We start from the raw sequence: 14,476 nt of genomic DNA on the forward strand, positions 1-14,476 counted from the left end.
AGCAAGTAAATGGCAGGCAAATAAGAAAGATCAGCACATAAGGTTCGCCCCTCGGGCACAAATATCAACAAATCCGCCCCTCGGGCAATATCTCAGAACAGTACCACCCCCTCAGGCTATATCTCACATCACACTGGGTACCCGCTCTAACTGGGGGTGTGTAGACTCCTGGAGGGGCCCCTTACGGCCCAAGCGCAATATCAAGCCATCTCGTGGCATCATAAACAGGTCCTCGACCTTATATCAATATCAAGCCACCTCGTGGCGTACAATCTCAGGCCCTCGGCCCCATAATCAAATTAGTGTATCACCGCTGCAGCGTGCAGCCCGATCTAAAAGATATGTATCACCGCTGCGGCATGCAGCCCGACCCAAAAGATATCCTCACAACATAGGCCCTCGGCCTTACTCAGTCAAAAATCACATAAGCCTCTCGGGCAACGGTAAAACAGTATTTCTCAGCCCAAAACATCATTTAAATATCATTTGAGTATTAAAACAGAGTAAACATAGCTGAGTTTTGAAAACAGTGGAAATAACATGACGGAGTTCAAGTATAAAGTCAAAACAGCGAGGAAACTTCAACAACAATCCCCGAAGGGTTCAAATAATTGGCTCGGAGCCCAAATATGGCATTCAGCCCAAATAATGATGATAGCAAATAGATTTCAATCAAATACGTGCTAAAATCATCAATCGGGGCGGACCAAGTCACAATCCCCAATAATGCACGACCCCACGCTCGTCATTAAGCGTGTGCCTCACCTCAATATAGCACTACGATGTACAATCCGAGGTTTCGAACCCTCAGAACATCATTACAACCATTACTCACCTCGAACCCGCTACATCTCTAGCTCGCGATGCCTTTGCCCCTCGAATCGGCCTCCGCACGTGTCGAATCTATCCAAAATCAGAACGAGGACGTCAAGATATGCCAAGGGAACAAAGCCCAAGCGAAAACAATGAATAAAGGGCACAAATCCCGAAATTAGCAAAACCCGAGCCCCGGGCTCACTTCTTGAAACTCAGAAATTTTCACATCAATAGATTCCTCGTCTCCCCGCGAGTTCATACATATCAAAAATACTAAAATCGGAGTCCAAATGACCCCTCAAATCCCCATTTAAAGGCCTCTTAAACTCAAGCCCTAATCCTCCATTTTTGCCCTTTAATTCCTTCAATTACAGCCCTAAATTCATGAAATACAACCATAAAATTGAGTTGTAGGTCCAAAATTCCTTACCTTAACAAAGTCTCTTGATTTTTCTCTTCAGAATCGCCCAAAAAGCTCCAAGGTCGAAGGCAACAATGGTGAAATAACCCAAAATCGCGAAATAAAATAACATATATGGTCTAACCAGGCCTTTCCGCATCTGCGGTCCAAAATCCGCTTCTGCGGTACCGCATTTGCGGCCAAACCACCGCTCCTGCGATTTTTCACTTAAGGCACCAAAATCGCATCTGCGATAGAATTTCCGCATCTGCGGCTTCGCAGATGCGGCCATCTTGACCGCTTCTGCGGAAACTGCTCATCTGACCCCTTTTCGCTTCTGCGACCAAGACTCCGCACATGCGGTGTCGCACCTGCGGTCACCAATCCGCAGGTGCGGAAATGCCAGAAGCAGAAAATCTGCAGCTGCAACAAGGTTCCAAACTTCTCCGAAATCACCCCGAGGCCCCCGGGACCTCAACCAAAAGCACATACATATTCTAATACCTTATTCAAACTTGTACCAACCTTCAAATCATCTCAAACAACATCAAATAACCCAAAACACACTGGATTCAAGCCAAACTTTCTAGAATCTTCTAAATTCCACTTTTGATCAAAAACCCAACCAAACCACGTCTGAATGACCTGAAATTTTGCACACACATCCCAAATGACATAACTAAACTACTGCAACTTCCGAAATTTCATTCCGACCTCTACATCAAAATCTCACCTATCAACCAGAAAACGCCGAAATCTCAATTTCGCCAATTCAAGCCTAAACCTTCCACGGACTCCCAAAATGCATTCCGATCACGCTCCCAAGTCTCAAATCACCTAACGGAGCTAACCAAATCATAAAAATTCCGATCCGAGATCATATACAAACAAGTCAAATATTGGTCAAACCTTTCAAATTTCAAGCTTCAAACTAAGAACTGTTCTTCCAATTTCATTCTGATTAACCTGAAACCAAAACTAACGATTTACATAAATCATAATACACCACACGGGGCAACTCATGCCCGGGAACTGACGAACAAAGTGCAAAAGCTCTAAACAACCGGTCGGGTCGTTACAGTATTACTTTTTTTCAGCTGCTCATTTTCTCCCCCTAATGTTGGGATCACCAACACATATCCCCAACTTTCTTTGGGGATCAATCTTTGTGCATTGTGGTGACACAATTAAATTATATAGTACATCCATATTTCTATATGGAAATATTTGGTTCCTGACCCTGAACCAATTATGATGGGGAGAATTTATCATAACTTGGCTAGATGCGTACAAGTGCTGCTCTATATTAAATAATACATCTCATACCAAATTTCTTTTTGGTAATTTTGTTCTCATAAACAATGGTTTAGCTATAATTGGAGGCATACAATCTCTGCTAAACCAACTTGGATTTAAACCAGCATTATCATCACAATTTACATTCTGGAATTGTGCTCTAATAATTTAAGCAAGCAACCTTGCTAAAGCCAAATTGCAAGTTGATAACCAATGCACATGTGACCATACAATAGATGCATCTATCAAAATTATATAATAGTAAATGGTCCACATGGCAGGTGACTGGGCCCATATATATATATATATATATATATATATATATATATATATATATATATATATATATATATATATATATATATCACCTTTTATACGTTCCAAAAATCAGAGAATACAATCCCAACCCCAGCTGGTTAGTAATCAATTTATCATGAGAACAAGTCATACATGAGAATTCTCGAAGAATCTCCTTATTCTTCAATTTATGTCAATATGAATTCTCAATCATTTTTCGCATCATAATTGAACTGGGATGGCCAACCAGTCATGCCAACTGATATTTGTTTCAGTAAATATTTAATTTACTATGGCATGTGATTTCATCATCATGCTTATACATCTGTAGTACAAATAGAAGAAAAATCAGGTAACCTTCATATTTACCCGGTATGTTATAGTAATATGAAGATAATCGATCTTCCTTTCATTTATAGTCTCAATATGCCAACCACTTTGGCTAATACATTTGAAACTCAAAAAGTTTCTTTTAAGACTTACTACCACCAATGCCATGAATAATTTTATTTATTCGGGTAGTAACAAATTCGCTCTTCTGGAGCTCTCAATAATTTTACACTACAAGATCTTTTATAACACCGTCAAAGTGGTGAATTTTTCTTCCACGGAGAAAATTATCTTATCATAATAATTGTCATGGTCAAAATCATCATAAGCAAAAAATTTTCTTGCTTTAATTTTGCCTTTAATAAATTTTTATAAGGCATGGCAAAATATTTTCGGCGTACCACATGTACACGACCAATGACATATTCGTATAACCACACAGTAATGTTCATGATCTTTCTTTCTCTGAAACCTCCCGTAGATGTGACTTGTGAGTTGTAGTATTTTATTCAACCGTGCATAAATACATTCTTGTGCATAATTTGTATCACATATATATTTTCACACTCACTTCAGGAATGAGTCTGCATTTACAATGCTTATTACAAGTCGCATACATTCAAAAAAAATGGTCTATAATCGTCTGAGCGTGCCTCATATTTGCAGACCATATTGATACACAATTCCTTCACCTTTGAAGGATTATTTTGAGAACCCTTATTGTTCTCCTTTTTATAATTACCATAATGATGACTATTATTATTTTGGTTTTTGGCACGCTCACATTTATTGGTCAACCACTTGTCTTCATTTAGATTTATTATGCGCCGCTATCACATTCTCTTCAAGAATGGAACAAATCAAGTGGGACATTTCATGCCTTTTCATGAAAGATACATTATTTTTCTTTCATTATATAATCAATATGGTGCATTCTCAAACCCAATTCCTTACCCATATAAAGGCATGTTAGATCATAATGAGTTGGGAGTCGAAGTTAACTTTTATCATTATGGTGCACCAGGACTCGAACCCGATGTCTTACCCCCATGGTGCGGTGGAACTTAAAACCTACCGTCTTATCCTTAACCTTTGGTATAATATGCCATAGTGCACCACCCTTGAGCCTTTAATCACGGAGAGCCTTAAATAACATTTCCATCAATTGCCAAAAAATGACTGTCCATGAACATGTATAATACACAGGCAAGTCAAAAGATTGGCTTGTATTAGCATCCATCCCAGTGACTTCAATTCCAGTAACATCTAGATTGCTCAGCCAAGAAACAGTTTCATCAGATTCCAAACCTGACTTAAGATATATTTCGTCAGAACCGCTATGTTGACAGGTGGTAGTGGAGTTAGCAACTAAGAAGCAGCAGAAGACGGCAACAATGATATACAGCCCAATTTGACCTCCATTTTACATCTTACCATTGAAGGTCCTGCTAATTTCTCAAGCACACCTTTCTCGGCCTTTCATGCTTAAGGAAAATGTAAAGAAACCACAAATTTTAAAAAAAAAAAAAAAACAGTTAGTGAAACCTTTATTTCCTTCTAGCAACAGAATTGTGGTATAAGGATAGTGCACAATATATGCCTATACGGAGGTTACAAAAATGAGAGCATATTTAGTTAGAGCATGAGAGCATATTTAGTAAGATCTTCGTGCTGATAACGTGTTAAAAACTAAGCTTAAAGTAATAACATAAAACAAGAAAATAGATAAGAGATATAGAGAGAAGGAGAGGAGAGATTCTATTTCTTTCAAGTATTCAAGTATTTACAATGTGGTGCCAAAACCCTCTATTTATATGATTACATAGAGGCATACAAAAGAATGCCATAAACATGACATTAAACATTTGAGATCATGGAGGAAGATCATAGGGAGGGTTATGGAGATGTGGGAGTTACAACTATAATGGTGAGAAGTAGTGGGAGTTATCTATATAATGGAGAAGAGTAGTTGGAGTAACTTCTTTAGGGGTTATAGACATCCACTACAAAATATAATATTTCATAACAGTTACTCTATTATTACTCCAATCTTTTGGAATATTAAATGTGCACTATTTTCAGCTCCCCATCAACATTATCTCACCTTATTTATGCTAACTGGTTCTAGATATAGAGATATTATTTCTAACTAGGTTTAACCCTTTGTTACACAAGATTTAATAGTTTAACCGAAAGTATATATTATTTTTTGGTCAAAAAGTTTAGCGCCGTCTGATGGGATTTCCAGTTAAACTTTTAGTTTCCTCTAGACCTATAACTAGCACGGGTTGCTAACAAAAAAAAACAAAAACAACAAAATTCCTTTTTCCTTGTACACACAGATCTGACATGGCAGGTAATGGAGAAGAAAGAACAAGGATAGTGACCGACCTCACCACCAACCTCTTGAATACCATCAATGAGGTTTGTGAGATAGAAGGCAAGTACATAATGCTTATTGCCTCTCCCAGGCGAGGCGGGTCGCCCCTCCCTCATGGTAGTATCGCAACGTCCCACAGTAAAGGAGCTTCTACGTCTACGACGGAAGATACGCCACCAAAAGTGAAAAAGCTCTTGGAGACTTGGCTAGCTAACATGCTAACCAACATCCTCAACAAGCCCGTCCAGAAGACAGTCAGAGAAAATGCGAGGACTTGCATTACACCGACAACGGTCGAGCAGCATGACCCTTTCCCTCCAAAAATATATATTACTCACATTGTTAATAATGCAGGTGACGGCACCCTCACGACCATTTTAAAAAAGATGGGGGAACTGGAAAACGAGAACAAAGTGCTTCAGGACCAAATGAGAGAGCACCAAGAAAGGGTCGACAAAATACCGGGTGCCTCGAAACTCTTGCCAAAGAGAGATGCTGGTCGGTTTGTCGAACAACCATACAATGATCAAGCCTCCCCACATGACATACCAAAGACCTTCAAAATGTCGCTTTATCTGGAAATATATGATGGTACGACCGATCCCAAAGATCATGTGACTCACTATGTCACCGCCGTAAAAGGAAACGACCTCGCCAAGGAACAAGTATCCTCCATATTATTGAAAAAATTCAGCGAGACCCTCACTGGAGAAGCACTGACTTGGTATTCACAGCTGCCCGCGCGTTCCATCGCAACATTTGAAGAGATGTCCGACAAGTTTATAACGGTCCATGTTGGGGCCAAAAAGGCGGAGGCGAGAGTGAACGATATATTCGCTATCAAACAATCGCCCAAAGAGGGATTGAGAGACTTCCTCACTGATTCAACCGAGTAAGGATGACCTTACCAAATGTATCGGAAGGAATGGTCGTAACAGCTTTCCAGAACGGGGTGAGCAGGAACGGTTTGAGGGCGACAAGGAAGTTATTAAGCTGACTCATGAAATATCCTCCGACCACTTGGGATGAAATACATGACGCATATTGTGCTAAGGTCCGAGCAGATGAGGACGATCTAAATAGGCCGACCCATCGATTAACCTCGATATAGGACGAATCCAGGAAAGATCGAAGAAATGATATCATGAGGGACCTTGTAGCTCCACGGCTCAACCGAGAACGGCATCAGCCATATGTCAAAAGCGCCATCGCGCCCCCCTTCCACCATAAAGAGGGCCCACACAGACCAAGGACGGGGACTCACCAGACGAGAGAGGTATGTCCCTTTGTTATCCGCTCACAATTTTTGTGTGTCACCATCAGAAATAGTCTACGCATTGGATAAGCTCAGACCAAAAGTAAAGTGGCCACAAACGATGAGGTCAGATCCAAACACCAGAAAATCAAATGCCCTCTGCGAGTTCTACCAAGAGCGAGGTTACAAAACTGAGGACTGCATCGCCCTAAGGTAGGAGGTCGTAAACATGCTTCGCCAAGGATACCTCAACGAATTGTTGAGCGATCGAGGGAGGACCAACTTTGCCCGAGGACGTGAACAGCATCAGGGACCGCCGAAACCGCCCTCACTGACCTGCACCATTCAAATGATTTTCGGGGGCGACGATGTTAACACCCAATTTTGTTCTTCTGTACCCATATTTATCTCACTGAGCTGCTATTTTACTTTAAAAGATCTTAATGATAGTTATAATATTTTATCTTAATCAAGTATTATAAGTTTATATTTTTACCTTTATTATAAATATTTGCCACATATTTTATTCATTAAATTAATGATTTTCGAGAACATAAGGCGTTGCAATTTGTTTTTAGCTTGTTCAAATATATTTACATAAAGGTACATTTATTTAAATATTATTTTTTTCGCTTCAAAAAAAATTATTTTAATATTTGAATTACCTTTTATTAATTAGGGGTAAAGTCTCCATACACTCTACCGTCCCCAGACCCCACTGGTGGAAGTTACTGGGTTGTTATTGTTTTTATTAATTAGCTTTCCCGTTATTGTTATTATTATATTGTTAGTGTAACACTATCACTATTTAATTATTTGTTTCATCATCAGTATTATTATTGATTATTATTAATTATTATTATCATTATTATTGTGGCACCTAATCTAAAATAGCAGCCCAAGTACTCTCCTATTTATCTAGCCCAAACTTTTTCTAATTTAGCTATAATTTTTATCTTGAAATTAGCCCAAAATCCTAGGCCTAAGCGACATATAGATTTGAAGAAAAACTGATGCCAACAATTGCGTCATTTCATTAATGTGAAAAATAAACCGAATTTCTAATAAAACGACAATAATAATAAAGAGTTACTAATGGCATGCGCCTTATTACAACCAAAGCCTAAAACGAGCCTAGAAAGCAAGTAAAACCTAATTTCTAATCTATTTGGTCCCAGAAGGACCTTCTCCATGCTTGGCCTTCTTTGCTCCATCGATCAAGTTCCCCAGGTCGAGCATGTCCAACAACAGATACGCCCTTGCTAGGAGACCTCCTTCGTTTCCATCCATATTTTGGCAACCTGTAATACTGTTTTCTCATCTTACCTTCCAGCTCCATCAATCCTTGCTCTAAATACTCCAACATCTCCATTGATTTGGTGGCGATTTCTCTCCATTCATTGATTGCTTCCATGTCCACTTTGCGTTGTTCCAAATATCTGGCCTCAGATTCAAGAATCCTTTTGCGTAACCTCCCATATTTGACTTGGGCCTCGGCAGCGTCGTCTATGACCCTATTTCCCAAATCAACCCCTGGATTGACTTCTCTTGCTATGTCATCGACCAACCATGAAGGGTAAAAATACACATGGCCAGCATGGTATCGATCTGGCTCAATAGTATCCTTCTCCACCATGACCTTTGGATGCCACATGTGTTGCGCCACGTACTTGAATGGAATAGCATCACCTTGGAAATCTTCTTTGTAATGAACCATTTTGGAGACTCGGGGTATGACTTGTTTCCTTCCAGCCTGTCTCATGACCCTAATAGGAGCATAAGGATAGATACCCCTCAACCCGATCAGCACTAAATGAGGAACATCTCTTGACCTGATGATAAATTCGCTAGTAAGGAACCATTCAAACATCTAGTGAATCTTGTCGTCGGTGAAATTGCTAAAGAAGTGCACCCAATCCACAGCATTTTCCGGTTGTGCAAACTTATCTGGGATGAAAGTCATTCCTTTTGGATGGTGGAAAGCTATGTGGCCATTCCACGGTCGTCGCGAAAATTCCTAACGGTATTGTCCTCTTTGAAAATGTTCCAACAACCATATTTGTAGTAACAAGTTACAACCCTCGAAATGTCTGTATCCCTTCTTGCAGCGGTCCAAAGCTCGGTATATATCTGCCACGATCATTGGGACGATACTGTAAGTCTGTCCCTCAATTCCTTCCATTAAGGCCTTAGTAACCATGGCTAAATGGGTATGAATCATTTCTCCTTGCATTAGGAATACCAGCATCCCTAGAAAATAGATAATGAGCACGAAAACCCGACGGTGGGTCCAACCCAATGAAGTAATAGCGAACTCATCATGGTAAAGGCGGTAGGATTTGCTATGTCCGTAACGTGCGTAGAGGAAGTCAAACGGTATATAGGATTCTTTAAGCAGGCTAACTCATCATTCTTTCTAAAACCCATCATTTTCAGAAACCCTCGGGAAGTGCGATTCTCAGGTACCAATAGACCAGGGCTATCGCAAGGAAGTCCAGCGAAGCCCCCTATTTCCTCTAGAAGGGGAGTCATCTCTATATCCCCGAAACGGAAAACAGCTCGCTTTTCATCCCAGAACATAGTAGCGGCGTCGATCAGTACATTGTTCGGTTGAATGTCTAACAGAGAAGGTAAATTCCCAAGAACTCTTTGCACGTGGTTTTTCTCACTTGGTGCGAGATTTTCCCACCAATCCAGTAACAAAGGCGGGATATTCCGAACCATGCCGAACCTGGGGACCTCGTGCCTCATTTCTGCAAAACAGATAAAGTTAGGCCTTGCCCCTTCTAGATTCAGCTATTTCACGCTAATGATCAACATATTGGCATGTTTTTCTCCAAATGATGCACAGATCATGATTACGTCCCTTGGGATTATGAAAATCCCGACGGACTATGGACAAGGTTTGTCTTAGTGAGTTACTGCGCGGACAACGTTCTAACTCATACTAGGTTTAGACATGATGCATGCACAACTGATTTTAGAATGGGATTTCTATAAGAGTCTAGACTGGTACCCTCAAGCGGACAACTTGAGAGGGAATGGCATGGAACTGTCGATTGCACCGCTGATCGACTAGTTTTACCGCAAATAAGCCTTTCCAAATTTAAAGGGTGATTTTAGGAAGAGCGCGGACACTCATCAAGTGCCACTATGGTATTAATACGCACGAGTGGAATATGATGCTGAGCATGCTTTATGCAAAGACAAAATAACACATTGCCAAGTATTTTCACATTGGAAGCAGTAAATGCAGTATTGAATGGAACGTAAAGACATAAAAGAAAGGGAAACAAGGAAGAAGTTAGTTCGCGTAATGAGAGAATAAAGCAAATAAAGGGATAAGGATTAGGGAAAGGCATGGTATAAAAGAATTTGGAACGAATGAACATCATTAGGAAATAAGGGGAAACACACGTTGTAATCAAATTAGACAAGAGTTGCATATCAATTCATATAAGAGGGAAATAGGCGAAATGGATGTACATGTAGCAATAAAAAGGGAAGTAATGGGAGCGGGAAAATAATAACAAAGATATGCTTATCAGGGAAGACTAATTCACAAAAATCAAGTTCTTTTATGGTAAGATCCTAAAGATAATCCCCAGCAGAGTCGCCATGCTGTCGCGCCCCCTTTTTCTCGATATTAAAAGGATTACCAGATATAACACACAATCTCTCCACCTATTCTTTCTAGTCGAGCCTCACAATCGCGAAATCGGGTTTCGACATTTTGACAACTCCTTTTGAGAGAGCAGGGAAAAGGAATTGGTTATTAGAGTCGCCACTTAGCGGATTAAGGTGCGTTTGGGCACCTATTGCAAATAACTCAGATTATACCAGTTTGCATCACCAGAGATCGGGTAAGGGCTCAAATTACCTTGAGGGGAAGGTGTTAGGCACCCCTCGAGGTCCACAATGGTGGGTCCCGGCCGAACTTAAATTATGCGAATTAGTCTATGGAAGCGAATAAACTATTTAATAAGGATAGTGGGGTCCTAAATCTTTTTAGCCTATAGGATCACCCCGTGCAACATAAATAATACTTCGTATCTCCCCCAAGACAGGGGTGTTACTCATATTATCAAGTGGGCACAGACTATCATCTCCTGCTACCCGATTACTATCTTTGAGTTTTTACCTAAAACGCTCTAGTTGATTCTAACTCGTGTCCTATGCGTGCACTACCCGTCCCTTACCTGAGGTCCTGGAGGAATTGGGACCTCTATTTAGGAAGGTCTTAGACTAGGCCTAAGGTTCTCAAAATTATAAAATACTAGGCGACAAGCAAAACAATTAGGACTTTTCAAATAAAGACAGATACGGGCTCACGTTAACCTCCGCATGTAAACAGAAAATGCACGCAACTGATTTAGCAGGCTTTATTAATCTTGGAGTCCTATGGGCAGGATATCTATGTGGTGAACAAGAGAGAAGCAGTGTGTAGAGTCAGTTCTTAATGCAAGTGTTAGGGCCAACGTATATTTGCCTACTGATTTTAATTCAGTACAGTATCTGGGCGTCTCAACAGTAAATCACAATCATAAGTCCAGAATTATTGTTTAATCCTATAGGCCTGTTGTCTAAGTGGCTGACAGTGATAATCGAATTCTGAATTAGTTAATAGAATCCTATAGGCATGACTTCTAGGAGTGTGATGATTATTACCCTATAGGCATGATTTCTAGCATTGGACTGATTTTAATTCTATAGGCATGATTTCTAGCATTGAACTAATTTTAATCCTATAGGCATGATTTCTAGCATTGAACTAATTTTAATCCTATAGGCATAATTTCTATCATTGAACTGATTTCAATCCCATAGGCATGATTTCTAGAATTGAGTAGTATATGAGCGGGAATTTATACACATTGAGCCAGAAAAAAATAAAATTAAGACAAACATTGATCCTATAGGCATGGTTGCTAACAAACAATTACTGGACAGATTGATACACCTAAAGGCAGGATTTCTAACAAATCATAACATCAATCTTATAGGCAGGATCTCTAGTATGTAAACATAACAAAGGACTTATAAGCACGATATGAAACAACACGAATGCGATCCTATAGGTAGGATTTCTACCCAACCTTGCAAATAAAAATAAGAACCCCGTCCTAACTTTACTAATATCCCAAAATTGTTATACAACAGTTATTACAGACCAGAGTTAATGAATGAATTACAAAAGGTAAGTAAAACTATAGAGAGCCTACAACAGGCCCAAACATACTTGGGCAACCCAGGCCTTCAACCCGTAACAGCTCCAAGGCTCATTATAGATATACAATAATCAGTGGTGAATCATTCACCCATAGCACACAGAACCCAAATCTCTAGTGTAAAAGTTCCCAAGGGCTTCAAGAACCCAGGGCAATGCTCACACTAAAGAACAAATACTCAGAAACAGTTCAAAGGAGATTAGAAACCAAACCCCAGTGTGTCAGAGTTCACAAGGGTCTCACATGGACCCCGAGCAGTGCTCACACTGAGGAGGTGAAGGATAGAACCTAAAGGAACTAAGAATAGGAGCTTAAAAGTAGTAGCATATAAAAGGAGACAATGGTAAAGGACAAATATTAAAACATGTTTGATTTTAGAAAAGCCATCATGACAGAGTTTAAAACACAAAATATAGGCAGAATTGCATTAAGAAGACAAAATTGGCAAGATTTGCAAAGTTGTTCATGCACAGTATCTAATGGGTTAAAGTCTGAAAGGCCCAATTAGGCTAAATGTACATGCTAATATTTTAGGATAGCTTTGTTTAATCACAGAAAAAATTTAGACAATGTATTAGGCAAACAGTCAGACAATCACATGAATCAAATGGATGCCAAACACATTAGAAGACAAGTTATCAGGGAACATGAATGACAGAGAAAGGTTTAATAACAATACAAGTTTGTAAAGACTCAGGACTGATTAACTGATGAACATACTAGCATTATCCTAAAGATGCTAAGTTCAGGACAACTTCAGAGCTAGCAAAACAGCATACATGAAACGAGTTAAAAGACATTAAATCAACCTCTAAGAGGATTCATATTATTCAAAAAACAACCAATCTCAGAACTAACAATATCGATTATAGGAATAAAGGAAATCACAGGAATATAAAAGTGGTAGAATCATGCTCAGAATGGACTTTAAACATGCTGGATCATAAACACAGTTCATGGATACATAGAAAGGAAACGACAAAGGATTGTCACTCACCAGTTAGGCAAGAAAACAAGAAATACAACACAATAGTCGAGAGCCCAGAATTACTTGGCCTTGGCTTTCAGCCGGCCAAGACCAGAAACAAACGAGAGAGCCAAAAGAATCAGAACCAAACCCTAAGTTTTCAGTGAGAGTATATTGATTTCCAGTCTTTCTTAAAGGGGAAAGGAGGGGGGTCTATATAGCCTTAGACTAGGGTATGCAAACATGGAAATAATCAATCAAATCATTTAAGGAAAACTCAGAATATTACTAAAGCAAGTCAGAAATAACAGTAATCAAATGGGTCAGGAAACAACTAAGGCAAGTAGCTATAGACAGAATCAGTAAGAGAAGTGAAATAAGAAACCCTAACTTATAGGGTAAGTAAATTAGTCAGAAACAACTAAAGGAATAACACAGATGTACATAGATACACGAAAACCTTAAAGAGAAAATACTCAAAATCAAGGAACCATTACAGATCTGAAAAGATCTGAGCCCTAATTTTGGGCGAGCAAAATTAGTTAGGGAATTCAGGAGAATCACAATAGAATGCACATAGACAGGTATACGGAACATTAAAGAAGATATTCAACCAAAAATAGAACCAGCAGGTCTTAAAAGATCTGTGCCCTAATTTTAGGGCAAAGTAAATTAGGCAGAAAACTTTTAACGGAAAATCACAAAGAAATAGACATGCAAGAACATAAAGGAGTTTTTAAACAAAAATGATAAAAATATAAACAGATCGGTAAAAGATCTAAACCTTAATATTTAAGGCAGATGAGAACAGAGAAAATCTCAGAGATTCGTACATAGAGAGAGGGAAGACGATCACAAATGAGAAAATGGGAGGATTCGAACCAGATTTGGTCCGAAAATGGAGAGATTAGCTTGCCATGTTAGGCAAGCTACTAAACAATACCATAATAGAGTAGCCAGTAGTGAGATAAGATCAATAAGGCAAGGAAATCCCTGATTGATTCCATATCTGGTTGGAATCGAAAGAGATTAGGAGTGACAATGCTAGGGTTTCAGAAGAGGAGGAGAGGAGAGAGTTTGAGGACGGCGGTTTGGAGGGAATGGGGAGTTATGGTTAGGGTTGGTTTAAAAGGGGTGTATAAATGTGGGTCGTTGATCTTAAGAGAACAACGACCGGGATTGAAGGAAGGGGTTTGGGTCGGGTATAGAACGGGTATTGGGTTAGGGGGGTTATTTGGTTTGGGCTGGGGCGGACTGGGCTAGGATTTTGAGTGGTTGGGCTGGGGTAATTGGGTTAGGTCCGAAAATAGGAATCTACGGCTATTAGTTAAATACCCATTTTTAATTAATAAAATAATTCGTAAAGATGATAAATAAAATAGTAAAAATATTATTTGTGCTTAAAAATGGTTAACAACAATTATTTAAAATTGTAAAAATATAAAGAGTTATTTTTTTGCATAAATAAAGTAATCATAAGTATATAAGGGCTATTATTGCAAAATAC

Source organism: Nicotiana attenuata, chromosome 9 (assembly GCF_001879085.1).
Source record: "Nicotiana attenuata strain UT chromosome 9, NIATTr2, whole genome shotgun sequence".
NCBI lineage: Eukaryota > Viridiplantae > Streptophyta > Magnoliopsida > Solanales > Solanaceae > Nicotiana > Nicotiana attenuata.